This window comes from Tubulanus polymorphus, chromosome 4 (genome assembly GCF_964204645.1).
Source record: "Tubulanus polymorphus chromosome 4, tnTubPoly1.2, whole genome shotgun sequence".
Taxonomy (NCBI): Eukaryota; Metazoa; Nemertea; class Palaeonemertea; order Tubulaniformes; family Tubulanidae; genus Tubulanus; species Tubulanus polymorphus.
In genome coordinates, this window is record NC_134028.1 from 7,532,360 (window position 1) to 7,559,537 (window position 27,178).

Here is a 27,178-nt window from a genome sequence, read left to right on the forward strand (position 1 = left end):
CGCCTCCAGTGAATAAATACAAAGGCACGTGTGCCTAGATATTAATTATTGCACCAGTACGCTGATAAACTATCATAATAGAATAGCCGATCATTTGTTCCATGTTGACTCGGAAAAACGTCGCGGTTTATATGAGTACTGAAATTGTTTTCGCCGTCAAGTCATGGCCTCGAAAACGAAAGGTTCGTTTATTGTAATGTCAGTGTAGCCCGCTAGACATCGGGGGCCGGTTTTATAGACTAGTATCATCTTTATCCTAGGAGTTAGCTCATTCCGTTTCTAATTCAGTCAACCCCTTGGTTAAAGATAGGAACAGTCTTTAACACCGGTCCCAGAAGGGAATGTGTCGCTCGCTGTGACCGTCGCGTAGCTTCTTAAAGAAAGCGGCATTGACCCTGTTGACATTTCATAATAGGTATATAAGACTCGATGAAAAAGCATCGGACCGGGAAAAACAATAAGTATGTCTACGCGAGGTAAAGCCAAGTCATCAATCATTTTTGTATCGCGCTTTCTTTTGTAGCATGTAACTTGTCATGTTACTCTTCTCCAGTTCATAAAAGCGGAGAGGTTTTGACTCGGAATCTAAGTGCTCATGAAATTCCACAATATAGATCATTCGATAAGACGTTTCTCATAACTATGTTTTCATGAAATCGTTACGGTGGTATTCAAACACTATGATCAGCATTTCACAACTCAATAGCTGCCTTCCATTTTCACCTATTTCTACTGATTTTTCCATGTTTAAAAACCTCAAACAACGAAGGCTCTTGCAAGGTGAAATGTTAACGCTTAATCGATTGTAGCTATTCGATGTTACCGATGGCTGTTTTCATAAGGATTAAATTGATTTTAGGATGATGCAGGATTTTTCATTGTTTAACCCGATGCACTACGAACACCCTAAATATATATCGAACTGTAATTCCGCTTAATCCCGCCGTAGTTTCAAATTATTTAATCTCCAACCCCGATGGAGCCAGCGGTCGGTAAAAGATAGAGGTTTACGTATGGAGGTTCGGCAGAGAATTTTAATTTCGTTGCTTACTACGCGCACTTCTTTGAAAAAAGCTATAACGCGAAATTAATCCTACAAACTGAATATAATTAATTCATATGATAGCTTTTATAGGTATTTTCCATCCACCAACACATAAACGTGAAATCAACTGATAAACATGCGAAAGAAGTCAATTTGAGCTGCATTTCAAGAAGCGTAACTATTACTATTAACTCATCTAGAATCAGCCGGAAAGTTTCACTCAGTTACGTAATTGGATAAAATGGATAATATCTATATCCTTTAAAATTATTGATACATGATATCCCTCTGGGCGAATATTCGGTCCAAAATTCATATCTTTCCGTGGAAATATATACTTTTCATGTTCTAGTCGACCCGAACATCGATTTGTGTTGTTAATTCTAAAAACTTGAAATTTGACTAGCTCTTTGCCTCGTATATACGTAGTTTGAAATGATATTTTATTCTTTCAAAAAATCATTTTCGATTAAATATACTTCATTACGCAAACTAAGAAAGCCGAACGAGCTTTCGAAAAATAACGCGTCGAACTGTGCGATCTCACTCACTCACCTGTTGATTTCGGTAGGTTTTTTTTCTAAATCCGACAACGCAGATAGCGACGGCGGTGCCGTTTGTTATCATAATCCGACGGCTAGTACACAGACGGACGAATGTGAAGCGCGCGATGTGTCGTAGCCGCAGCGCGCGCAGTTAGACACGCTCACTCCGCAGCGCGCCGCCAGACCCGCGCGTAAACCTCGCTAGATCACGTGATACACGTAAAAACGCGTCGCTAGAACTTTCATCAGAAGCCGCACGCCGTCGCCGCCGGTTTCGCTTTTTGTCGAAATTTTTTCGAATATAATACGGCTTCACGTACGTACGCCGGGATATGCTTAACTAATATGAACCCGTAATCGCGTCGATTTCGAGTGTAACGCCGTTTAATTCGACGAATCGATTTTAGATGATATTCCACCTTTTGCACTTGTTTCTGGATAAAAGCCACGATATTCGGTACTTTTTTAATGTAAAACGACTTAAATACTTCATACTGTAGCGACTATAGTGATTTATTGCGTTTATACGTATACCCGGGTTTCTCGTCGACACTGCTTTTAAATCCCGTCGACTTTTGCTAAAGATTTCCGTAGATGTATGAGTCACGTTATTCCCGATTTGATTTCAGTTCGGTCCCCGTGAAGAACGTAAAATAAAACCGGAGATTTAACCAGCCGTAGCCTGCAAGATATATATATATATATATATATATATATATATATATATATATATATATATATATATATATATATATATATATATATATATATATATATATATATATATATATATATATATATATATATATATATATATATATATATATATATATATATATATATATATATATATATATACCTATTTTTTAGATTAAACTAGAATTGGTTTAAGGGTTACACAGTAAGTTGAAGTTGATATATGGAGGTTACGCCATCGCGCCATTCGCCTTTTCATTTCTATGATAAATGATAATTCAACTGGGTATTAACCTAATCATTTTAACCTTTGACCAGTAGCAATCGATTATTGGCCACTTGCCGCATTACATGTATATTCATTTAGATATTTCAGATATTTCTAGGTCGGGGTGTTGATTGGGCTATGCATCACACTGCGTGGACGTATTATTGCCTTCTGAATATGAGATGAAAGAAACCAGGTATGCTCAGACGGTTAGAATGTTGACAGAAACTCTGATTGGTTTCCCAGCGTTTCGCTATTAATCACGTGCATTGCACAACAGGTCCCGGCGTCGGCTGTTTATTCGCAACCACGACGAAACCTGGTCGAGTGCATTCGCAGCTAATCAAAATCAATTTATTTAACCAATTACTAACGTTATCTATATATCCACAACATCAGTCTCCAACTACAGCCATAGCTAAAAGCTAATAGATATGACTTGAAATGTGGGTATGGATATCCAGTTGAAAATTCAAAATGTTAAAAATTACGAAATTCTAGGAATAAGTTTCGCGTCATTCTCATTTCATTGATGGAAAGTAACCACATGCAAGAAACGCAGTAGGTAGAAGTATAAATGAATTGAGAACTCAAGCCGTTTGGCAGTGAATAAGATAGCAAATTCATAACAGATAATAGATGAACGCGGCATAAAAGGTCGCGTTTTCCATGGAATATCGTGGACTGATAATAAATAAGGTTGATAGTTAGTTAAAAAACTAATTCAACCTCATCTTTTATCAGCCCACGGCGTTTTCATTCGCGGAGGAACCGGACCCGTAGTTCTGTCAAACGAAATATGGATTAATTGAAAACGATAAAGTTTATTTGATAATTGAAATGATTTTCTAAGTTCATCTTCAAGATATGAAATGGGATCCGGTTATGAATGTTGATAAGAATATCCGGCGTCTGCAATCTGAATCAGAACGAATTCCTAACCGTTAATGTCAATATGCGCCCACAAGTCGAGCGATGTGAACGGGCGAAACTTTCGCTTTCAAATAGACTTGGAAAGGCTTCAGCGGTTTTCAATAGATTTGATATTGCGGTGACGATATATCTAAACAACTTATTTCACGGTGTGTTTCATCGGACATGGAAATTGTCTTCTCTACAGACGCGAGCGTACCGTGTACCGGCTTATCCGAATAACGGGTCATTTACCATCGATAGTGAAGCCGTTCTGCGCAACAAACGTTTGAAATTCGAATGAAAATGTAGAGCAATAACTGAGTAAGAAGGTTGAGTTGATAGATTGCATACGACTGAATGGAACTAGGCCTTCGCGGCAGCCTTGCGCGAACGGAATATCGGAAATCGACTGAAATTCTCGATTATGATATATAAGCGGTAAAGACGCTGTGAGAATGAAAATGGAATATGATATATATGTAAGTGAGAAATACGCGCCGGGCCAAAATTAACTATTGTAGTGAACTTATTCCACTCAACCCCTAAATCCCTTTACTTTACTTTATTTCCGATAAACTCAGGTCATTTTACATATGAAAATTAGAGCGTAACACATTTGCAAGGAAGAATCAAAAAGTCGTACATGTATGATTACAAATGGCCGAAACTTTAAGCGAATGTTTTCATAACAGTAAACCTACGCGAATCTTGGTAATACATATTCATTTTTCTTTTGCATCAAAGCTCTGAATTTGAAAGGATTTGGATCAGTTAAAAAAAATATGGCCCCGGAAAGATAATTTTCTAACCATTCATCTTTATTAGAAAAAAACAAAAATAATACAAACAGCAGATCAACCTCGAAAAGCGCCAAAGTGGCATTGTATGCAAGGAAATCGTAAATTTGGTGTAATTATAAGGTCAAAAAGTGTGATCAATGGTTTACAGCGTATTCCACAAAGCGAAAATTGACAATTTATCAATTTGGTTGTGAAAAGATTCAATAAAAAAGCAGGTGTTTCGATGATGTCAATGGAGGCAGATACTTCTACTGGCGAATCTCTTCAAATATTCCGGCTATGCTAAAGTTTTAAAGTTTATATTGATATTCTCATTCGGAGTTGATTTATACTGTTTCGTTCGATAATGGTGATGATCATAGCACCATCGGGGTTCAGCCTCAAGGCACAGCTATACATGCTATATTTCATAGGGGAATAAAAAGAGATCGGGTGTGAAAATTATCTAATACCAATAGGGAGCTGCTTTTTATTTGTTTATCTATCACCAGTGCCTTTTCATTATTCACCACGTTCTACTGTGTTTCTATTACAGATATGTATATAGTATGATAATAACATAGTTTATTGGTCAACAAAAGCGTTTGCATACAGTGCAGAACTAGACACGAATTCTAAATCATGGGTTTGCTGACACCCTGGTCTCATCAGTCCATTTAGTCGGTCCCTGTAGATCATATTAATCAATCTCCTATATTTAGAACGGTGCAACATTTACAGTTTGGTCTTTACCAGCACCGCATAATTTCATATGTTCTTTTCAATGTTCAGTGAAATGGCGGTGCGCGGTGAAGGGAGACCCCTTTGGCGCAAACTCAAGCGGTCACAGATCAGTCTTCAGAAAAGTAATTCAAAAAAATTCAAGGCTCAGGCTCAAACTGCTCAAACTGCAAATAACGATATTTAACCGCTGTAAAAATGGGAAATATAGCTTTAAGAGATATTTAGAAATATCAAAGTTATTAAAAATCGCGATTTTTTACGCGTGGTCAAAATATGCAGTCCTTGGATTCGCACCGTCACTGTTCTCAAAATTGTTGCGTTCAAAAAACCCAAGAATCACTGGAAAATAGCTGCATTTTATGTCCTTTAAAATTGTGTATAAATCAAGTTCATCGAGCAAGGGACTGCAGAGCTACTCACAGTAAAAACTTACGTTTCAAAAAAGAGTGAAAATTATCGCAACAATCGGGACCTCGAGGGATCGCCACAAAATGGCGCCTAGAAACAGGAAACTTCTTTATTTCATATGTTCTTTGGCCCATATATTCATCTACTGCATATTTCATATGTAATGTACAGAGAAATGACAATTTACATAGGAGACCTACCACGGTTTCTGTTTTGGTTGTCACTGGTGCAATTACATAGTGATGTTTAGTAGTTATTCCGATAGAAACGGCATTGCCTTTTTTCATGAATATTACAGTCGTAATCCCCAGGATAAGGCTTCTTGGAATTGAACGCAACAACAGGTAATGTATGAGATGAAATCTATTCCACTTGTTCTACTACGTACTTCGATGAACGAAATCGATATGATCACCAGTCTCTAAACCATTCTGTATAATACTATATGAATGTTGAATATACCGATAACGTGTATCAAAATATATAATAAGATGGCTTTGCATGTTAGCTTGGTAGCACCAGACCAGGGGATCCAGATATTTGAGTAGAGGGGGGTCAAGTTCAGTATTTTCCCAGATATAATTTGTTCATATTTCAATGAAAAATGAACTCTCCTGAAAACTGAAGAAAAATTTTTTTAATGAGTGCATCGCCTACATTAATTTCTGGCAGACGCCCAAACAGCAATCGATAAAGATTTGAATAAACCATTTTACAGTTGCTAGCCGCCATTTTGTTAGGGTACTTTTGTCCCGTATTGTTGGGTCATTTTTTTCTCTTTTTTAAAAACTATCCGTGATGTGTATTGTATCATATTTCATCTGTCCATGGATGGATTTTGACAACTTCAGCAACATTCAAACCGCGTGAATCTCTAGTTTTCAGTTATGTTAAAATCATTTCTCAAATTTACAACAATGCGACATGAGAGCGATATAAAAATCGGTGGTCAGTTTTTGCCGTGCGCATAGAAATCCAGGGTACAGAAATTTGAAGTTCGTTATTTTCAGAAATAATTTTCTAAAAAATCCAAACATTTCAAGCACTGTGCACATAAACGCCCCCTTTTAGGTGAACTTTGAAATTTTAAGATATCTTGCCTAGTTTTTTTCCTATGGCACTTTAACTGCAGCGCGTGTATTGTCATTCCGAGATTCGGCGCTGTTTTCTTTGCGTGTATTTCAGTATATGGGAGTTATTTCTTCATTTTCACTACACTTGTCTCTACGGAAAATGGTTTTAATTGTTGGTATCAGGTTTAAATATCACGTCGTTTATGCAATATAATAGATCGGAGACATTAGAGATGTTGGGGTTTAAGGGATTTTTCTGACCAGTTTTAGCAGCGAGACTGAGCGGCATTTTGATCACGCATTCGAAGTTGCGCGCGGGAAGAGAATATATGGGCCTATATTGAGATGGAAGAAGAAAAGAAATATAGCACTCAAAATCGAGTATGATGACCATTTAAATCAGTAGTCTATCAATAAATTTACATAAAAATCTACTGAAATTAGATGGATGGAGAAGTGGTCAAAAAGCTGGACAAATGGGGTGGGGCAAATATTCAGCTACTTTCTATGAATACTTTCTATTAAGTACACTCAAGATTGATTAGATTGGGAAGAAAATATAGGAAAACGTTTTCTTGTTTTGGTGCTGAAATATCAAGTATCAAGTTCGAATGTCAGACGCAGGTGATAAAAAGTAAAAAGTGACATCTACCATCACAAAAACGCAAGAAGTGTGTGGATTGCATTTACAACAAAAGAGTGATATTTTGGGTTTTCTTGGGTGCATGTACGTAAGCCTCTGCCTGCCGTAAAAGCGGTTACCATTACAGCCATTACGAACTAGCGCCGGAGAACGGAATACAGTATTAACGCCGTAATATTTAAACCTGATACTCGTACCAACAATTAAAACCATTTTCCGTAGAGACAAGTGTAGTGAAAATGAAGAAATAACACCCATATACTGAAATACACGCAAAGAAAACAGCGCCAAATCTCGGAATGACAATACACGCGCTGCAGTTAAAGAGCCATAGGAAAAAAACTAGGCAAGATATCTTAAAATTTCAAAGTTCACCTAAAAGGGGGCGTTTATGCGCACAGTGCTTGAAATGTTTGGATTTTTTAGAAAATTATTTCTGAAAATAACGAACTTCAAATTTCAGTACCCTGGATTTCTATGCGCACGGCAAAAACTGACCACCGATTTTTATATCGCTCTCATGTCGCATTGTTGTAAATTTGAGAAATGATTTTAACATAACTGAAAACTAGAGATTCACGCGGTTTGAATGTTGCTGAAGTTGTCAAAATCCATCCATGGACAGATGAAATATGATACAATACACATCACGGATAGTTTTTAAAAAAGAGAAAAAAATGACCCAACAATACGGGACAAAAGTACCCTAACAAAATGGCGGCTAGCAACTGTAAAATGGTTTATTGTGGAATTGTGGTTAGTTTCATCATTATTGATATGATTGATATCACTATCGAAAATTTTCGAACACGGAGCTGTAGGTCGAGCCCCGTAGCCATAACCCACATCCCTCGTCCCTTTGGATCCGCCTACAAAATGAAAACTCTCGAGACGAAACCATTTCCAACTAAATTATCTCCGATTCAACTGGGCGTATACTAGTTTTTACATTGTGCCTTCCACAAAATTTTCATTTAGTTTTCATGACAGACGAATAGTGAATTTAATTTAGTCATCACCACAGTCACTCCAGTCTTCAGCGCAGCAAACAAATAAAACCTACTTCTGAAGTCTCATACACATTAATTCATAATCGGTTTTCATTTTTTTTTTCAACGCCGGTTTCTCCGGCTTAGATTTCTGCCGTCAGCCGTTACGTATCCGCCGATAAAAAGGTGACGATATGCAAAACGTCGCAGCACGCTGTCTTCGCGACGGGCATCACGTCCAGTGGCGATTAACTAACCATTCCATCTTCGTTTATGAAACGCGACATCGACAAAAATGCCCCATAAGATTGTGCGGCGAGCCGTGAGCTTTTCACTTACAAAACAATAAATATCCAAATGTAAATTTATCGCGAACGAGACAGGACTACGTAAAGACAGTTAGCAAACATTATCGAGTCCGCAGGGTCGCTTTAAACACGCGTGCGATAATCTTGCAGCCTAATATTTGTATTTTGGGCATTAGAAACCGTAAATCAAAGCGTCGTCGAAATCTCGTAAGATCGCGTAAAATCTCGTAAATCAACGCGGGCATAATCGTATCTATAACGGTTGATGACACTAACGGTAACAAGCATAGCCGAATCGAGCGGCGCAGCGAATCCCGCCGGGTGGCAATCGTACGAAACTTGTTGAGCTCGGATCAAGCCGCGCAGTTGGTTAATGAACCTCGCCGGAGCTATCAACTGCGAGCTGAACGGTGCCCAGGAGAGGTGACCGTGTAAACCCGATCGTGATCCGACTCCTGTTCTCCTGGCTCGACCGTTCCAAATCGCGACTAAACGTTCTCAGTAGTATTTGATGGCCAGTATACTACCGCAAATCTCGACATATGCTTACAGCAAACTGCTTATGATTTTTCTTCTTAAGATAGGGATTGACCCTTTTATTCAAATGATTGGTAGATTTCGTTTGATTTTTTTGTGTCCCTTGCTAACCCACCACACTTGCCGGGAGCGAAACAGGGGGCTAGATTCTGAAATCGGAAATATGGTTTTGTGATCGGCGGTCGAGTTGACAGAATTTTCATGTTTAAATCGAAGTCATAATTGGGAAATTCGGATCCGGTTCATTCTAACAATCTTATGTTACTAGTCGATGCAAGGGCGGATCGGGGCCTGTAAAAGGTAGTACTGAAGTGCGGAATCACGGTCAAACCCTTTGCTTGTTTAGTGACAATAATCTATTTTTCATTTAACTTACATTTACATGAATATTGACAGCGGAGAATAAATGTAATAGTTAAATGAAGGTAGCAGTTCATTTAACTGTCACAACTGCTGATGCATCACTGATTGATCAAATTCAATGAATACCAAGAATAAATGGAGCTCGTTCCCTGGATGATACTTGCGGGTCTGAAACAGTTTTTTAAAATCTAAGCATGTCTCAAAAAATGCTACTGGGCGACCAAATTGGATGATCCGGATGAGCAATCCGTATAGTTTAAACATGTAAAAAATAGCAGATCGCTTGTTATACTAGAACAGTTCTATTCGGCTTTTTATGATAGACCCTGAATTACTACTACTATCGTTTAAGATACTTAATGACAGTTAGCCGATATAGCAATGGCGATATTGAGAAAAATGTGAAAGCAATTCGACATTCATATATCGTCCACTTTTTCCTTGAACTGTCTGTCCGCATTTCACTCTCTTCTTTACTTGTTCTGATGCGAACATCTAAGCATCCCATCCAGAGATTGACCCTAAAGTACCGACGGATGGATACATAGATACTAGATGGATATCGACATGTTCCTTTATCTCCGCGAGATGGATGGGAAATCGTCGAATCGGATCGCCGCGTATTTGTATAATATAGAATGGGGGAAAACGGTATAGAATTTGCGTGAATTTCAAAAACGTCTGAAGAGTTCTATCGATGAGAACCCGAGACGAAAGCAGCTTGAATCGAGAGTATATCCACCGGAAGTGGTGTTGGACGTGAATAGGCAATTGAAACAGGAGTTGGATTGCGCAAGAGAGAACTTGATCCGACTCCAACATTTCGACGGTCCTCGATCGTGATTGCTGCTATTAGGAGATTTTCCCAGTAAAAGACTTCGACGACGACTAAACACTTACTCAGTACTTTATGAGTATTTGAAGAAAAAACCTCCCAACATTTCATTTAAATCACATTTTCTATCCATCTACCATTTTGGTTCAATCGCCTTTAGTGAACTACACGGGCTATATGCATCTTGTGCCGGTCGAAGAATAGAATGGGGTTCAGCTTAACAACTTATTCAGTAATTTAATGAAAACCTCTGACCATTCATTTTCTATCTATAATAATGATAATAATAATATGTGTCTTATATAGCGCTAAATCCAGGCAGGCTGCTCAGAGCGCTTTACATTTTTCGATATTATTACCCCGGCCAATTTTATACTCTAACATGTATCAGTCATCTCTGCCTGGGGAGAAGTAACACCGACCTGCTAACAAACGCTCAATAGTCATCTATCAGGCCAGGTACCCATTTACTCCTGGGTGGAGAGAGGCAATGAGGATAAGTGTCTTGCCCGAGGACAATACGGCAATGTACGGGGTTCGAACCCACGACCTGGCTTCTCAGAGTCGAGCGCTCTAAACGCTCGGCCACACCGCTCCACAATTGTGGTTCAATCACCTTTAGTAAACTACAGGGGCTATATGCATCTTGTGCCGGTCGAGGAACAGAATAGGGTTCGGCTTAATTCGATAGTTCACAACTTAGTATTCAGTAAAAAAACAACTCTCAAAATTCATTTCCTATCTATCTACAATTCTGGTTCAATCACCTTCAAAACTGAACTACAATGAGCTGCATCTAGTGCAGGTCAAAGAATAGCATGGAGTTCGACATGATTTGACACTGTTCACAACTTTCTGTTTCACGCGGTTATTTTATTTTAAACTACGAAAGTTCGTGAAATTATTGATATCACGTTTCGGCGTGTAATATCATATCGAAGCGTTATACGATACTTCCGATTTGATGGGATTATTTACTGATAACGCGTAGCCATGCGAATCAAACAATAAACTCCTAGGAGACGTTCATAATTTCCGGTCAGCAAGAAGCCTGAATTTTATCGCGGCATCGCCGGGTACATGGCGTGCGAGAAAACCAACGGCGCCGCTGATGGTGATATAGCCAGAAGCCAAATTAATTACCAACTTGTTGACGTATTATTTTCGCTCCATAATACGGCCGTGAATTTCTCCATCGCGGCGGATCTATCTACGCGTACGATAAATTCGCCGAAATAGTCAGGATTCGAACCCGGTGACCGGTGTCGTAATTCCCAAGTTTCTGAAAGAGAGCATTAACGTCGCGGACTTATCGGCGCCTGGAATTGTACCGATTAATCCGCGTCGGTCGACTTTCTTTGAACGCGCGCATCCACCGAGGTCAATAAATAACCACGAATATGAAAATCAGTTTTTTTTGTTCTTGTTCTCGACCGCCGATGGGTGACGCGCAGCCCACGCGCGCGCGCGTGATACCTCGGCGCTGTTGTCAATTAACGTCCCGTTTCGATATATATCGCGCGTGAGTGATATATTGTTTTCCGTTCGGTGATCGATGCAGAAATCATAACGCAAATCAAGTTTTTCCGGCAATCGAATCAAACATCAATCGCGATCGATCACGTAATGTCAATATGATGCCTCTACAGTGACACTACTGGCGTTAACTGATTAGTTTATAAGTGCCGCACTTCGATGACTCTTGATATATACGAAAGCCGCCTCCCGCGCGCGCAACCGCTGCGACCGAGTCTGTTTCAATTTCATCCAGACGTGTCCCATTATATCAAATATCATATATTTTCATTAAACAGTGTTTGCACACCGCTTAAATCGTCGAACTTGCATTAAATGTGTATATTATGTGAATATAATTGGATAAAGTAATCTATCATTTAGTTGCATGGTATATAGAAAAAAAACTGTCAGGCGGAGTCGTATCTTTATTACATAGATCGGCTCCGGAATTTCCGTTAGAAAAGGAAATATTAAGATTCATTTTCGGTGAAACAATCAATCAAATCATCTCAAAGTTGCGAAATCAAGAGTACATTCTATGGAAAAGCCATCTGTTTAGAAGGCTCTCTTCGTTCATCCTCCCTCGGCAGGGATTCGAACCCGATGGCATCGCTACACTCGGCCACAGTACGAACCGTGGCAGTCTCGATGCCCTTATGTTCGAATCCCTACCGGGGGAGGATGCTCTTCGCACTGTCTCGTCTCTAAATTCGATGATATCGAAATATATCACCTAATTGGCCAGACACCGATATTGGAGCGCAGGGAAATGGGAAATATTTGAAAAGCTCAATTTTGTAAAATTCACGCATTTCCTGAGAGTCTGACGTTTAATCAAATTTAATCGTGCATTGCATCATATTCTCACACGGCATTTCCTCGTACTCCCGTTCTAAAAGTTGTATCGAATTATGAAAGCTTTCTTGCGCGTATATTATCACACATTTTCCGGCATGCAAGAAGCGAATTCAAGAGATATCTCTATTTCTAGAGTCTGACATTTTCACATTTATCCATGACGAGCAAATTTATAAATTATGTTTATTTTTCAAAGGATTCCCTTTCCGTGGCTGATTGGCTTTGAGTCCCAATAACTGAAATCAAAATGGTGGAAAAAGACCCCAATCAAATTGAGACTAATTGATTAATAGTAATAGTAAGCCCCTAATAGTAACTTGATTTTTATAGCTCCCTTTTTACTGTGATACAATGTTCAACGGCGCTTTCCGTTAAATCGGTATCATTACCACCAGCCTATAACTCTACCATTTTATGAGTCACCTCCCCCTTGGGGGAAGTAACATCCGAGCAGCTTCTAGGCGCTCAGGGGTCACCCTATCGGACCAGGTACTCGTTTACGCTTGGGCGAAGAGAGGCAATGACGATGAGTGTCTTCCTCGAGGACACTAAGTGTAACGCACGGGCTCGAACACGTCATGACCCGTGGCTTCCCAGGCTCTAACCACTCACCCACAGCGCTTATTCTATAGCAGAGGGTCTTCTCGCCAACTAACTAAAATGCTAATCATGCAACGGTTTTACGTAAGAACTGAGAAGGGCTTAGTGTTGCTTGATATCTTCGATTTATGATCTCATACACTTTGATGAACTAATATCTCATAGCAGATGACTGTGAAATCAGCACCTGCTGGAGGCCGAATAATTCATCAAAAGAACGATGGACACAGATTGAAAATAGGTCCACAATACGACGATTAAACAGTAGGCGTTGTTTATCCCTTAAGACAAGCATCATCGATCAGCGATACACTTCCATTTCGTCATCAGTAGTAAAAATAAACACCGTCGCTGATCACTGACAGAATAAAGGATTTACCCCTGGGGTTCATGATCGAAAAAAGAATGTTTTCGCATAAATTGTCCGTCAGTTTTTAGAGCATATAGTCTCGAACTGCGTTTGTCGTTTAGCCAATCCTCCCGCGGGGCTGTGTTTATCAAAATAAGGATAGGCAGAATAAGAATCGATAATAGAACGTCTTAATATCCCCGATCTTAATTCCCGATGGCAGTAAACCGTAGTTATTGGATCTAATTTGCAAATGTCATTGATCAACATGAGATTATTGCGATCAAACATGAAATTGTTCAAGTGAGCGCCTATACTGTAGGCACACTCTCGAGGCATTCGAGAATTCGGAGCTGAATTCGCGAGCGAGCGAGCGAGCGAGTGAGCGCGCAGCGCGTGCGCAGTTGCGAAAAACTATGCGTTTCTAATTACGGCGTTTTTCTTTTGTGAAATGCTGCGCGCTCTGAAAAATATGGAAACCTTCAACACTGCGCTGAGAGGGAGAGAGTATAGATCCCCCGAGGGAAATTCGACGTGTCAGTTCGTCTCGGGGGCTAATTTCGGAGGAGAGATAAACGCTTATTTGATGTGACAAACATGACGTCGGTTTTTACGAAATCCGTTAAAGCGCGCGTCACCGACGATGAAAGACAGAAAGTTTTGAATGCGTTGACAGATCGCGCTGCTGCTGCTGGTTTTTGTATCGATGCAAGACTCTGCAAGCGGCGTTATCGCGCTGCAGCTGCGTTGAAACAGCATAATTACATCAACGAGACCGACGCTAAAACCGACGACGAGTTTGATATCGAACCACGCCACCAAACTATACGAAAAAATAAAACTTTGGGTTTGTTTACACGTGGAAAACGACCATGAAATATCAAAAATACTCGATATACGATCTTAAATCTTTGTAACTATTTTCTAATATCGATGTATTATTAAGTCGGGCACCCAAAATTAACCACAATTAGCTGTTTGCCAGTTCAGGTTCATTGGAAGAATTTTTATGGCAAAATAATGGCCACAGTTTTTTATATCATTCTCTTGTCGCATTGTTGCAAATTTGAGAAATGAATTTTTAACTTGACTGAAACTAGAGATTCGTACGGTTTGAACCACGTCACGCTGCCAAAGCTGTCAAAATCCATCTATGGACGAATGAATTATGATAAAACGCGCTCCACAAATATATTTTAGAAAAGGTGAAAAACGGCCCGACAATACAGGACAAAACTTCCCTCAAAATGGCGGCTAGCCACTATTAAAATGGTTTACTACACATTTTAAGTTTATTGCTCCGCAGAGTGCAAAAAGCAGATTCATATACATACATGCGTTCATGCATTTTACGGATTAGATACAAACACAGTTTAACGAAGAAGAAATACACGAATACTTGTGAGTCAATTAACCAGGGTTCATTTAGGTGGGTATTAATAGAAAAGATAAATATTAAGTATAAATTAAAGTTACATAAACCAAAACCAGTATTTCCAATCATGTATTTTTTTTTCACCAAGAACTTTAGTGTCTGATGTACAGGTACACTAGGATCGTAGAGCGACGGAGATCACTGTGGAGACAGCCACACTACAGGACTGGGTGAATACTTTTAAGAAAATCTCTAAATTCGACCGCCGATCACACAGCTACATATCTGTTCTTCGATTTCAGACTTCAAAATCAAACCCACTTTTTCGCATCCGGCCAGGTGCGGTGGGTTTGAAGACACAAAACCAAATCAAGACCAATCAATCAAACAAATAAAAGAGACGGACAATTGCCTATTGCGAGATCAAAATATTAAACCAGGCGAGGGTTTGGAAGCGCTCCGCTCGCGATTCCGCTGAGCGCAGATATTGAATTTCTGTTTTTCAAAAACTCAGAAGCCAATATCTGAAATCTTATTTGATTGCGTCGTCCGCGGAATCTTCACATCCGAAGATGATTTTATATTAAACCCGTTAAAAACTAATCGTCGTGAAACGAACAGAAGCGAATTCTCATATCGCGTCGCACATCAAAAGCACTTACTAGCCAGGGTTGGCTATCGTCTATCAAAGATGAGAGAAAACGAATCCGGTTTTCAGGAACTATTTTGGCATGATTGAATGCGAAACTTAGCCTATGGGGGTGGAAGTAGAACGAAAAACAGCGAAAATATGTTAATCTCCGTTGGCCTGTGGTGATGAAAATTTGTATTGTCATGTGTAGGAACACGTGGCCCTTGCGGTGTACCAATTGACATCTAGCGTAAATTATATTGAAATTAAACTAAATCGTAACTTTGATCTTTGTTGAACGAAACTACTGCAGGTGAATGACCATGTTTTGCTCCTGGTGTGCTTGCCATTTCCATGGCAATCTGGATCCGGGTCCACGTGCGAGTTGGAACATGGATTTTTCGTTTAAGAGCCGTGGTTTTAGAGTTAACTCTCAGTTGAAATATTGGTTCATTTTCGATGAGTTAACTCAAAAAATCAAATCTTAACTCAGAACCGTTGAACTAGATCCGTGTATAGAACGTTGATTTGAAACTAACAACAGAACATTTAAAAAAACCACCAAATATCGCCATGCCTGTTCATCATTATTAAATCCATATTTGCTGATCCATGCAAATAGGCCCTATTCTCGTTGCGTTAGCGTCCCAGCTTCCTTGGAGTCAACGACTTACAGGGGCCATTATCATTCGTAGCCCTTAGAATTTTAAACCTTGATAGATAAGTTCGTTAGGATATAGTCAAAATGGGTCTATCAGTGAAAAAGGTTGGGCCCCTGGATCCTTTTTAAGATTGGATTTGCGAAGTTGAGTTTACTTTCAGTTTGGAGGTTAAACAATTGAGTATTCGTTGAATCATAGCGAAATATTTATCCTACAATTTTAGTTAGAACCGGTTTAGCTAAACCGGATTATAAGATTCGTTCGTTAGCGGGTCGTATAAAGGTCTCAAAGCCACGTGTGCTTTTCACGTAACCGACTCCAATTGGCGGAAATTATACGACAGATCCCCAAAATCTGTAAACGACCAGTCTTTGGTTTTTACGTATGACAAGTCCCCAACACTGTCCGTCAAAGAGTCTATAATGACGTCACGCGCAAGACCTCTCGCTTAGAAAATACTCGGTGTAAAGGGCACCGAGTACAAACACGCAATCACTCCCACCTTGTCAACAAGATTCCGTCGGTAAACAATCGTGGATCGGTTTTCAGCGCGCGACACTTTTCCAGAGCGGATACGACGAGTATCTGATAACTGTCTCTATATTACTAAACGCGTGTCATACTACACCGGACAAGTACCGCATGTCATTAACACATTATTCCTTTCCTTTGCCGACGCGAAATTCGATTCGTAATAAACTCATTCACAAGTATATGTAAGTCAAATAGAACTAAATCGTTGCGTTTGTTTCACTACATCACGTTAATCGATTAGCAGGTGATTTAGGATTTAGGAGTAGGTACTAGGTAGAAACATGTTCACTCTCACTTACTCCTAATCTGAGAATGACACTGATAAAATTCCGATGCTCGAGCCATGCCTTACCCATAGAAACAGGCAGATACGTAAATATACCGAGAGAAGAACGAATTTGTACCAGATGTAACCTAAACAAAATCGGTGACGAGTATCATGTTGTTTTGGAGTGTAGTTTCTTTGAAGACCTCCGTAAACTATATATATTAGCATATTATTATGAAAACCCAAATCTTCATAAATTCTCGCAGCTATTTAGTTCAAAAGATATGACTGTGTTGCGTAATTTATCTATTTTTCTGAAGAAACTAAACGAGCTTTATCAACTCTAAGTAGTAAGCTCCGAATTTAAACCGGAACCCTAAAACTGTAATTTGTATATATGTATGTATGCATGTGACAATAATGTATTTTCTAGTCTGTGCTCGAAATTTTGTAAAAGAAAATGGAGCAATAAAGATAATAATAATAATACTTATATTCATCAGGGGCGAATCCAGACGAAGGAGCACGTGCTCCCGTCGCAATTTTACCGTGCCCTTTTGAAAATGCGATGGTAATATTTTTAGGGTACTTTTCCCCTCGCAACTAATATCACAGTAGTCCGCAGCGCAAGATTTAGCTTATATTCTCTTAAATAACAAATGTCTCCTCAAGTGCCTAGAAATTGTGCGAAAATGAACGGAAATTTTCAAATTTTCCAAACCCTTGTTTTGGCCTCGTGGAAACTTAACTTGCCCTTTATCGGTATATATGCCCTTTTCATTTGTTCGTGCTCCCGTCAAAGTTTGCCCTGGATCCGCACCTGAATTTGTTAACTTATTTATTTCGATTCATTCAAAACGCTTTCGGTAAAAATCTATCGATGCGTGAGTGTGTGTCACCATATCGTGTCCACATTTTTAAGATGTGGACACGATATGGTGACACATTTTTAAGATGTGGACAGACCGCGAACCAGTTGAAATTCCGTGATATAACTTCCAGGAAACAGCCCTATAAATGCTTACGCATTAAATACCTCTTCTCGAGTTAGTTGAACGCATTGATACGGATTCTTTTCAATTCAATCAAATACTATATACAACCCGTACCTTCTGTACGATGTGTAATGGTTTATAAAAGTGTGCATATCTATCGTTATTAAGGAAGCGTTCGTTCTCGGCGGGTGAAACCCTTTATAGGCGCATGGATCACGATATTGTCCATAAATCTCCTCGGACGCACGAAGTCGAAGATATAAGAACATAATATCTGGCAGGTTAAAGCACCGGTTATAGATCTAGTTATTCTATCCTTGGAGTAATCATTCTGAACGATATTACTCCAAGCTCTCTCTCCGTCTGTCTCTAAACATCGTACGGAACATAAGCATCAGCGGTCAATGCGCAAGAAAGACGCTCTTTTTCGCTCTACAGGAAACCAAGATCGCTTAAGTACGGCCACGCATCACAAGCCGATATCGTTTTATACATCAAATGCTCGGCGCTCAACAGCCGCAGAGGGTCTCGACGAAGTGTAATCGGAGACCGATAGATTATTCGGATGGCCTTGAGTTTTTTTATCGGACGCGGAACATTCATCGACAGCGGTCTGGAGAGATGTCGTGCCTGCTCGATAGACACACGACCCAGTCTAAGTCTATAATTAGTAGTCGATATTCGTATTTTCCTCGTCGTTTAGCGGCGCGAGAAAAATGCGAAGAAACAATGAAAGATCCAGCTTCCCGTTATTATTTGAATGATAAATCGTCTTTAGTGCACTTCGGTTATGTTAAGATCTCGATTTTCAAACATTATATGCCCTCGAAAGAAAATTCAAGTAACTTGAGCGAGATTATAAATTTGAGCCGCGATGCAGAAGCAAAGTGACGCCTTAAAAAATCTAAGGTACTTGTGCAAGATTTTCATTTCGAGTTTTTTCAGCGACACGGAAAAAAATCACACCTAAATCGTATTCAGCATTTCATATCGCAAAGTCTGGCGTGTTAGAACGACAATTATCACACTTATTTTTTTCTCGTTTTCTATCGCAGCAAAAGTGATCTTTTTGGTCTAGAGGAGACGGCTAATGGCAGAGAAGACGGCTTAGACAGAAATGGCTAAATCGGCAATATGTTCGGAAAGAAAATTGGCCGCTATGGAAGAAAATGAAAATTTTGAATTTCAAGATCTATTTTTTCTATCTAAAACTCGACACTCGTCAGATGTCTGACAACGGGCACGAATGAGATATCAAAACGTTGTATCTATAAGAATTTTGATACAATTCATTGATAAATTTAATGATACTTTCAATAATAAAGTTAGTTTTAACATCAATTTTGTATACAGTGGGATTGCAAATTATATATATTCCACGGCCTAGTGTGGTTATTCAACCACATTTATCTTCTAATAAAATAGTTAATGTAATTAAATAATTAATGTAATTGTAATCTTAAGAAAACTAATAAATAACACCCAGAACCGACTACAATCACGATCGTGAAAATCTAAGTCCTGTTTCCAGTGTAGCCGGAGACATTTTTTACTAGAATTTCGCGTTGGTTCTAGGAATAACCAGCAGCCTAGTGGCGTGATCTACCAATTCAGCCAATGAATACAAAATGCTCCTTAATAAGTCAAATATGCACTCATTTAGCAGCAATATGATGCCGTAACCTTGCCGAGCGGCGTAATATTTACACGGCGAAATTCGTGCAAAATAACCGGCCTGCGGGTGCAGCCGTTTCCAATATACAAGCGTAATGAACCTTAGTGCATAATAAACTCCGTAACCCGTCGATTTGCGTATAGAAATGGCGAGAAAAGTGAGAAAATAAAGATGAACAGTAAACCAGCCCCGATATTCCGAAATCGGTCGCTATACTCGGAAGCGACGGGAGACCTCAATTAACACGCTAATAAACGCAACGCTGAGGGCTGCGGTGTTTTTTCGCGACAGCGCTAATTGATGTCGATTAGCAAAACGCGCGCGCGGTTATTGTGTGAAATAAATTCAAGCGACGACTCGTTAAATTTGTAACGAGATTACAACAACAACGCCACCGAGAACTAATCAACGCGTCGTGTTGAAATTGAATATTCGAAGAAAATTGCCACCACCAAACGCCGCCGAATCATTACCGGCCTACGTCACAGACCACGGAATATCGCCTTGCTCAAACGGTGTAAAAAAACTCTAAGATCGCGTAATTCAAAATGTTGATACACGTTCAACCCGTTAAAAACTTTTGACGCCATAAAATCGTTACAATTATGTATATTACGTCATCAATATTGGGGGCTAGCCTGGTTAGGCTGGTGACACCAGACTACAATTAGGTTAGTAGCTTCATGATGCGTAAGGCCGGACCCCAAAAATAGTACCCGGAATGAAAGTAGGTACCCTGTAAATATTGCCAAATTCTGCAAATGGGATAGGCGTCGAATGTATGAACCATTGCTCCTGAGAGATGGATTGATGATGATTCCCAGGACTTTTTCTGCTTGGTGTAAGGGTACCAAACACGGCGGGGATTCACTTCGATATTCGGCTCGGATGTACTGCCATACCTGCGCTGGGATTCCTTTCTAAAGGTTTATTTCAAACGTTAGGTTGGTTATGTGGGGCGAAAACCACATCAAAGTGTAGCTAAGATTGTGGCCTAGCAGCCATCAGCAGGATTTCCCATTGATTTACGCTTACGTTTAAATTTAAGGCTCGTATTTCTTGTCTTAACTATAGGATATAGAAGATTTTGGAACGATAGTCTGAGGCCTGGTTGTCGATAAATTCAATACAATTGTCGATATATTCAACTTCAAAATGACTTTATCGAGCCTTTATATTATTCATATCTTGCTATTTATTGTCGACAATATCAAGCATTATATATGTTATTTTTCAAAGCGTCGATAAAATTTCAAGTTAGTTTCTTGTTTCGTGTAGAACTTCAGTCAATTATACGAGGTTAAACTAAGAAATTCGAAACTTTTCCTAATATTCGATTTCCCGTCAAGCGAATTTTCAAGAACCACGAGAAGAAAGAGGAAATTGTGTTCCGAGGCGCTTCATTAAAAGATTTACGCAATTGAATGTCGTATGTGACGTCATATTTACATTGTCTCGTTCGTGTTTGCGTAAAATATTCTAAATCGTCAGTGTTTGAATTCGGGGAATTAGTTTCGCCTTGCCGGCGGTCATTATTTGTGAAATTGCTTAAATCATTGTCGCGATGAACAAACGTTTTGGCAGTAAATTGAATTAACTCAATTTTACCTTTAGGTGTTATGTTTCGAATTTTTTCAACTTTACTTTTAACAGGGGCGGATTCAAGGGAGTGTGCAGGGGCGCTAAATTTCAAGTTGCCCTGAAATTTTAAGGGAAAATGAAAAATACTAACTATGGAATATTAACTGATACTTAAAAAGTTTAAATTCATAAGCTTGTTCTGTGTAATTCCAAAAATAAAGTATTGTTTTCCGATATATATACTGGGTGCTCTTCTAATGATATGATACGCTCTATTTTGGGGTGACACCCCTCCCTAAATCAGACTCTACATCCACACCCCTGACTAAAATTCTTCTTTTCTCCAGCTCTTTGTCCGATAAATGTAAACATACGCTTTTTTCTAACGCGTTTACTGTCTCGCATAAAAGACAAGTACTACGTATTACAGGGCTACGGTTATCGAGTTTCTCGTTGAAGATGTCTATGATACGGGCTCGGTTTGTTTAATGGGTGTTCTTCATCCTTTATTCGAGATTATATATGACAGACAGATTCGATTTTAGTTGCAATTTCAACTAGAAAATTACATTGAACGTCGTATAAAAACATCGCTTTCGAACATCGGACGCAAGCAGCAGGAACGACGAGCGTTATTATTATATCCAGGAACGAGGATCGTTCGATTACGACCCGTGTCGGGTATATGCCCTAAAGAGATCGCTATCAACCCCAAACTCTAAAAAGAGCGTTATCAAACCCTCTGAGAAGGGTCTAGGATGTGACTGACTTAAACGTTGAGTCTCATGGAAATACGTCAGACACTGGTCAAGTTGAAAAGCAGGGCATGGAAAAACAGACCTGCTTGCAACGCTTAGCTAAGAGTCAAATGCCAGGAATTAAAACCATATCGATATTTCCAATTATGTACTTTGATTTAAACAAAAAATTCTGTAAATTCGAACCGCCGATCACACAACTATATCTGTGTACTTCGATTTCCGATTTCCAATATCAAAATCAAACCCCTTTTTCGCACCCGGCAGGTGTGGTGTGTTCGTAAGGGGCACTAAACAAAAGCAAGTCAAACGATATCTACCAATCGAAAAATAACGGGATCAATCCCTATTCTAAAATTTTAAGGACCATGGTTGGCCTGGAAATCATGAGCGTATAAGGGACCGTGAATGGATATTGTTGCTCAATATGGTCTCCAGTCAACAAGTAACAAGTTTTAGGAGCATCAAGAATAAAGTAGGCCAACCTTTTTTTCGCCGGATATGTTCTAAAAGAAAGTTTTGAAATCGCAAAATAGAGTTCGTGGAAGTAAGTTTTCTCATCAATGTAGAAGTATTGGAATTCTATTTGTAGACATAAAAAAGTAGTAGCAAAAGTTTAGCGATTCTGTCAGTAACACGACTAATAACTCTTGAGAGATGGGTTGAATCAAAGTCACGATTTAGCCATACAGTCATTTCTTTTTATTAGGTGACTAACGAACCTAGAATGTCATCAATCTCACTATAAACTGTGTTGATTGTTCGCCAGCTCTTCGCTTCAACATTCGCTTCGAGATAATCACTCTGTTAACTATACACGGCTAGTGCCCTGCGTAGTATCGGGCTGGACTTACGACTCAAGTCACGAGTTCACCCTGCGTGATTTTCCTATCGTTTCCTTTGCATCGAGAGAACGGGGCGCTGTACCGTTCAAAATGACTTCACTTCCGTTCGACATTCCGCCAACCGGAGGTCGTATATCGTTTGCCGATGATCGATTGTCGAAAACTAGACGGATCACTACGTTAACCCTTTCAAGGTCATAGCCCAAATTCTAATACGTGGAATTCTCGCGCGATTCTCCGAAACTGCCGCGGGCGCTGATAGCGCAAAAGATGTGGAAATTTGGAAGGACAAAAAACTTGTTCCGTAGTTATTATTACACCGCAAGTTTTATCGACGACACATTAGCAGCCTTTTCAAAACTAGGGACACGAAATGAATTCCTTCGGGGCAATTTGAACTGAATTTTACCGATCCCCGTAATGAACGCGCACGTAGATTCGCAACATTCCTAAGGCTTTGCCGCGCTTCCCCGCAAATGACTGTCGGAGATGACATTTTCTCCGATCAATATACGGGAGACACTTTCGTCCGACATCAAACATTGCTAAATTTCACGAAGTATACCAAACGCGCCTAAACACTTTTCTGTTGAGTGAAGCTGATAAAATGAAAGCGCCGTTGTTCGAAAGTCAAAGGCCTCATTATCTTCGGAAATGCGATAACTTCCCAGAATAATGAACAATTCATGAACGAATAAACGTATTTCGCTTCCACCGTTTGAATTTCTATTTCGCTCGCTGAAAAGTGTTGATATCGCAATGAACCGACTTTCTCAGGTAGATCCATACCGTGATTGGTTTGATTACAACGCAAAATATGGATCGTGACCAACGTGCATTACGCCAGCACTGCAAGTCTCTGATTCATGTAGAAACTTCCATCAATGTTGACTAGCTGTTTAGAAAAAAAAACTCATTTTCAAAGACTTCGATATAATTCTGATTGCTTTCTGGAGTCGAGCAGTAATTTGGAGAGGCGCAGGGGCCGAGCCACTGGTCTCGTCAATCCAGGTTTATGGGTTCAAACCTTCTGGGTCGAAGGTTCATCTTTAGTCTCTCATTGGGAAAAAGAAACATCAAACCCGCCTATAATGCCCTGCACGGAGCTCAGTGGGTTGAGGGAATTAAGTACTTTAAAGGTTAACTATTTTATTTGACGCACGAGCTTCTGGTTCTGTATTCTGATACAACCGATAGCGAAACTAATACAATATACGATAATAACTTTATTTCCATTTCTTTTAAATATCGGAAACAAGTTGAAAAACTGATAAATGGAATAGCTGCTTCGATTCACATTTAGTTTCTGAAATTTCAAAGATGACATAAATTCGAAAAAACTTAGGAGACTTTGGAAAAATGGACTTGTTCGCCAAAAGCGAGGGAAATATTTCGACCTTTCTCGGATGAATTTGTCACATCCGAAATTAATATGAAACTCTGACTCTGTTGAAAATTATTTCAGTCAACAAAATGGGCTACTCTTCCATCCTCTACGTCCTCGAAAAATCACTCTCTCTAAATCTGAATTCTAATTTTTGCATTTATTTCAAATATTTTCTTATATATTCTTATATTTCTTATATATGTATTTCTTTATACATGAAATGGATGGACAACGACCTAGACTAGACGACCTCGGTATAGAGGCAGAATAAACAAAATTCAAATGCCGCGGGTTTCAGCAAACAAAACTCGTGACATTTTTCGGTTTCGACGATATAAACACGAACCGAACGACATCGCACGGCGCAATCTTTTTGTGTTCTCTCGTTCGTTTTAATTTCCTGGCAGCCCTGCCAGAACCAGCCGAGCGGGCAAGTGACAGAGTGGAAATTCTTAATTATCCCTTACTTGATTGATCGAACTATTTCTATGTATGATTTCTACACATCCGAAAAGCGCGTACAGAATTCCCGTCCGAAACGACGACGTATTATATGAAATTTCTGAAATTATCAATAATCGTTATATAAAGTAGTAATATAATGTAAGTCGTGATATTTGTGTACGCGCTGATGACGGATAACCCTAAAAATCATTAGATTTCTTCGTCTGCAGAAATTGTTTCGCCGCGCAAATAGATTGCTTTATGAGTACGGACGGATTATTAAAGCCATGCGTAGAAGCGCACGATGCGTGAACGAAGAACACCGCTCGCACACATTGCATAACACACGATCGAAAATGCAGGGGAAAAAACCAGGCGCAGACCGCGCCGAAGTGTAAGCGCACGCAAAGGTTTATGTTGAAAGATCCAATAAAGCGCGGGACAGACCAGGAAACAAGCGAAATAACTAAATTAGCTAAAATTACATCACGCTTCGTCCGGCGACTGTAAATCAGTCCGTAGTAAACGACGTTTCGTAAAGACGGAAACGAATTCAGAGATTTCCTCCATCAATCTAGGTCTCGCTGACATGCAAGGCTGTCGCTGCTGAGACATAATGAGCCGATGAAGATCGAGACCAAGGCCGTTTAGATGATTTGAGTTTATCTCGATATACGAAGAAAGTTTCGCTATGAGTGGTCAAATTGTGGTCCTATTAATCCACGCCGAAGGTGATATAATAGCGGTTTGTATTTTTTTTTTAGATGAGTGTAATGATATCCGCCGATGAAGCCTACTGACGGTAAAGCAACATCATTTAAAAGCTCCACTCTATATCAAAGCAACATCTTAAGAAAGAGAAAGCTCCACATCATACTGGAATATCCCACACTTCTATATGTTTGTATATCTTTATGGCATGCTTTAATCTATTGTGGAATAAATTATCATCAAATTATAATTATTTTGGCAGGTGGAATAAATTATCATCAAATTATAATTGTTTTGCCAGAAGACCTGCCTCGGTACTATATACTTATTAATTTCTCCGATTTTCGATAGTTTCAACGTCGAATATCGTTGTATGTTATCTTTGTTTTTAATTCCCCTGTAAGCCAACGTTAAAAACGTTCAGAATTTTGAACCCAATCAGTCTCTTGCCGGTTCAGACTGTTTGGACGATTGTTTGAATGAACCGGAACCGATAAACAAAAAACTCTCTAAACTCGACCGCCTGTCACACGACTATATCTGTACTTCGATTTCTAAATATCAAAATCAAAACCTTGCTTTTCTCCCGGCAGGTGTGGCGGGTTTATAAGTAACAACAAACCGAAAAATCATTCGAAATCTATCAATCAAATAAATAACAAGGTCAATCCCTATGTAAAGATTTAAAAAAAAAACGTGCAGAATTCAACGATAGATCACGAGAGAACGTATAACGCCACAAAAATCTATATGAAAGATGCAAATGGGAACTACAACAAAACATCAGTTATAATATGCCATTTCTCGACATGACGTCGACGCTTTTCTGACGAGAAGCTGTATGAAAATTAATTTCTCAAGCTGATTACAGTTGACACGAGCAGACTTTGTACGATAATTACTGAGCGTGCGACGAGCGCAATGGCATTTCAGAAGGACGCTATATATGTACGTACACGCAGAATCCATATAGAGCTACAAATTAAATTCACTGGCCACGCCGCATTTCATTTAATAGCTGAAACAGCTTGACGTCCACAAACAGTATCCAGATCAATCCAAACGTTAGAGGCACATGTTGCCCAAGGAACTGAGTTTGTATTCATATATATATACGGACATGTTGTTACAAGCTGGTTCGAATCCCAAATTCCATTATTTACTGGTCACCCTGAGATCCATTAGCCGGGTTTGTCTGGTAAAGCGAGTCAACTCGATCTCCTCGGTCCGCTGTTCGTTTCTTGACACGCTCGGTCATGGCTAAGCTAATCGACTCTGTGGCGTCTGGGTCGTTCGGTCAATTTACTATTGCATCATCCAGAGAACTATGAAAAAACTGTGAGTGAAGAACTCCATAAGAGCATGGACGTATAGACTATTGTTTACGCGCAGGGTAAAGAGTGATCCTGCACGCTGCAATGTTGATTTTTCCTGTTTTCATTCGACTGAGTAAACGGAAGGGTCACATCCTCGGCCCCGACATGAATTCGAACCTGATAGCATCGCTAGACTCAGCAACGGTACGAAACCTGCCACACTAGACCGGATGCGCAAGTACACGCGCAGGTTTGCCGCAAGAAAACTTGCGGCACCAATCAGATTGCTCGTTGTAATCGCTGAGGGAAATTTCACAGATATACTATAAATGGAAACCCCGGGCTGAAATAAAACGGGATCTGATTGGCTTTAAGCTGCACATGTACCTGCGCACCCGGTTTAGTGTGGCAGGGTATCGTGCCGTGGCCGAGTCTAGCGATGCCATCAGGTACGAATCCTTGCCGGGGGGATGGTACGAACACGGCTATTGTATGCAAGAACGCCATATTTTATCAGTCAAAA

The 27,178-nt window shown here is 39.6% G+C and overlaps 1 protein-coding gene across 5 annotated transcripts in view; it reads right to left on the bottom strand.

Annotated features, from left to right (window-relative positions):
* Positions 1-27,178, bottom strand: part of LOC141903736 (allatostatin-A receptor-like) — a 149,060-nt gene that overhangs the window by 116,449 nt on the left and 5,433 nt on the right. For 4 of the 5 annotated variants that reach the window (XR_012619091.1, XM_074792002.1, XM_074791997.1 and 1 more), the window contains exon 1: positions 1,601-1,685. The exons of the other annotated variant lie outside the window; for it this stretch is intronic. The gene's annotated coding sequence lies outside the window, so the exon portion shown is untranslated. Of the gene's footprint in view, positions 1-1,600; positions 1,686-27,178 lie in introns of those variants that run through there. 5 annotated transcript variants of the gene reach the window in all.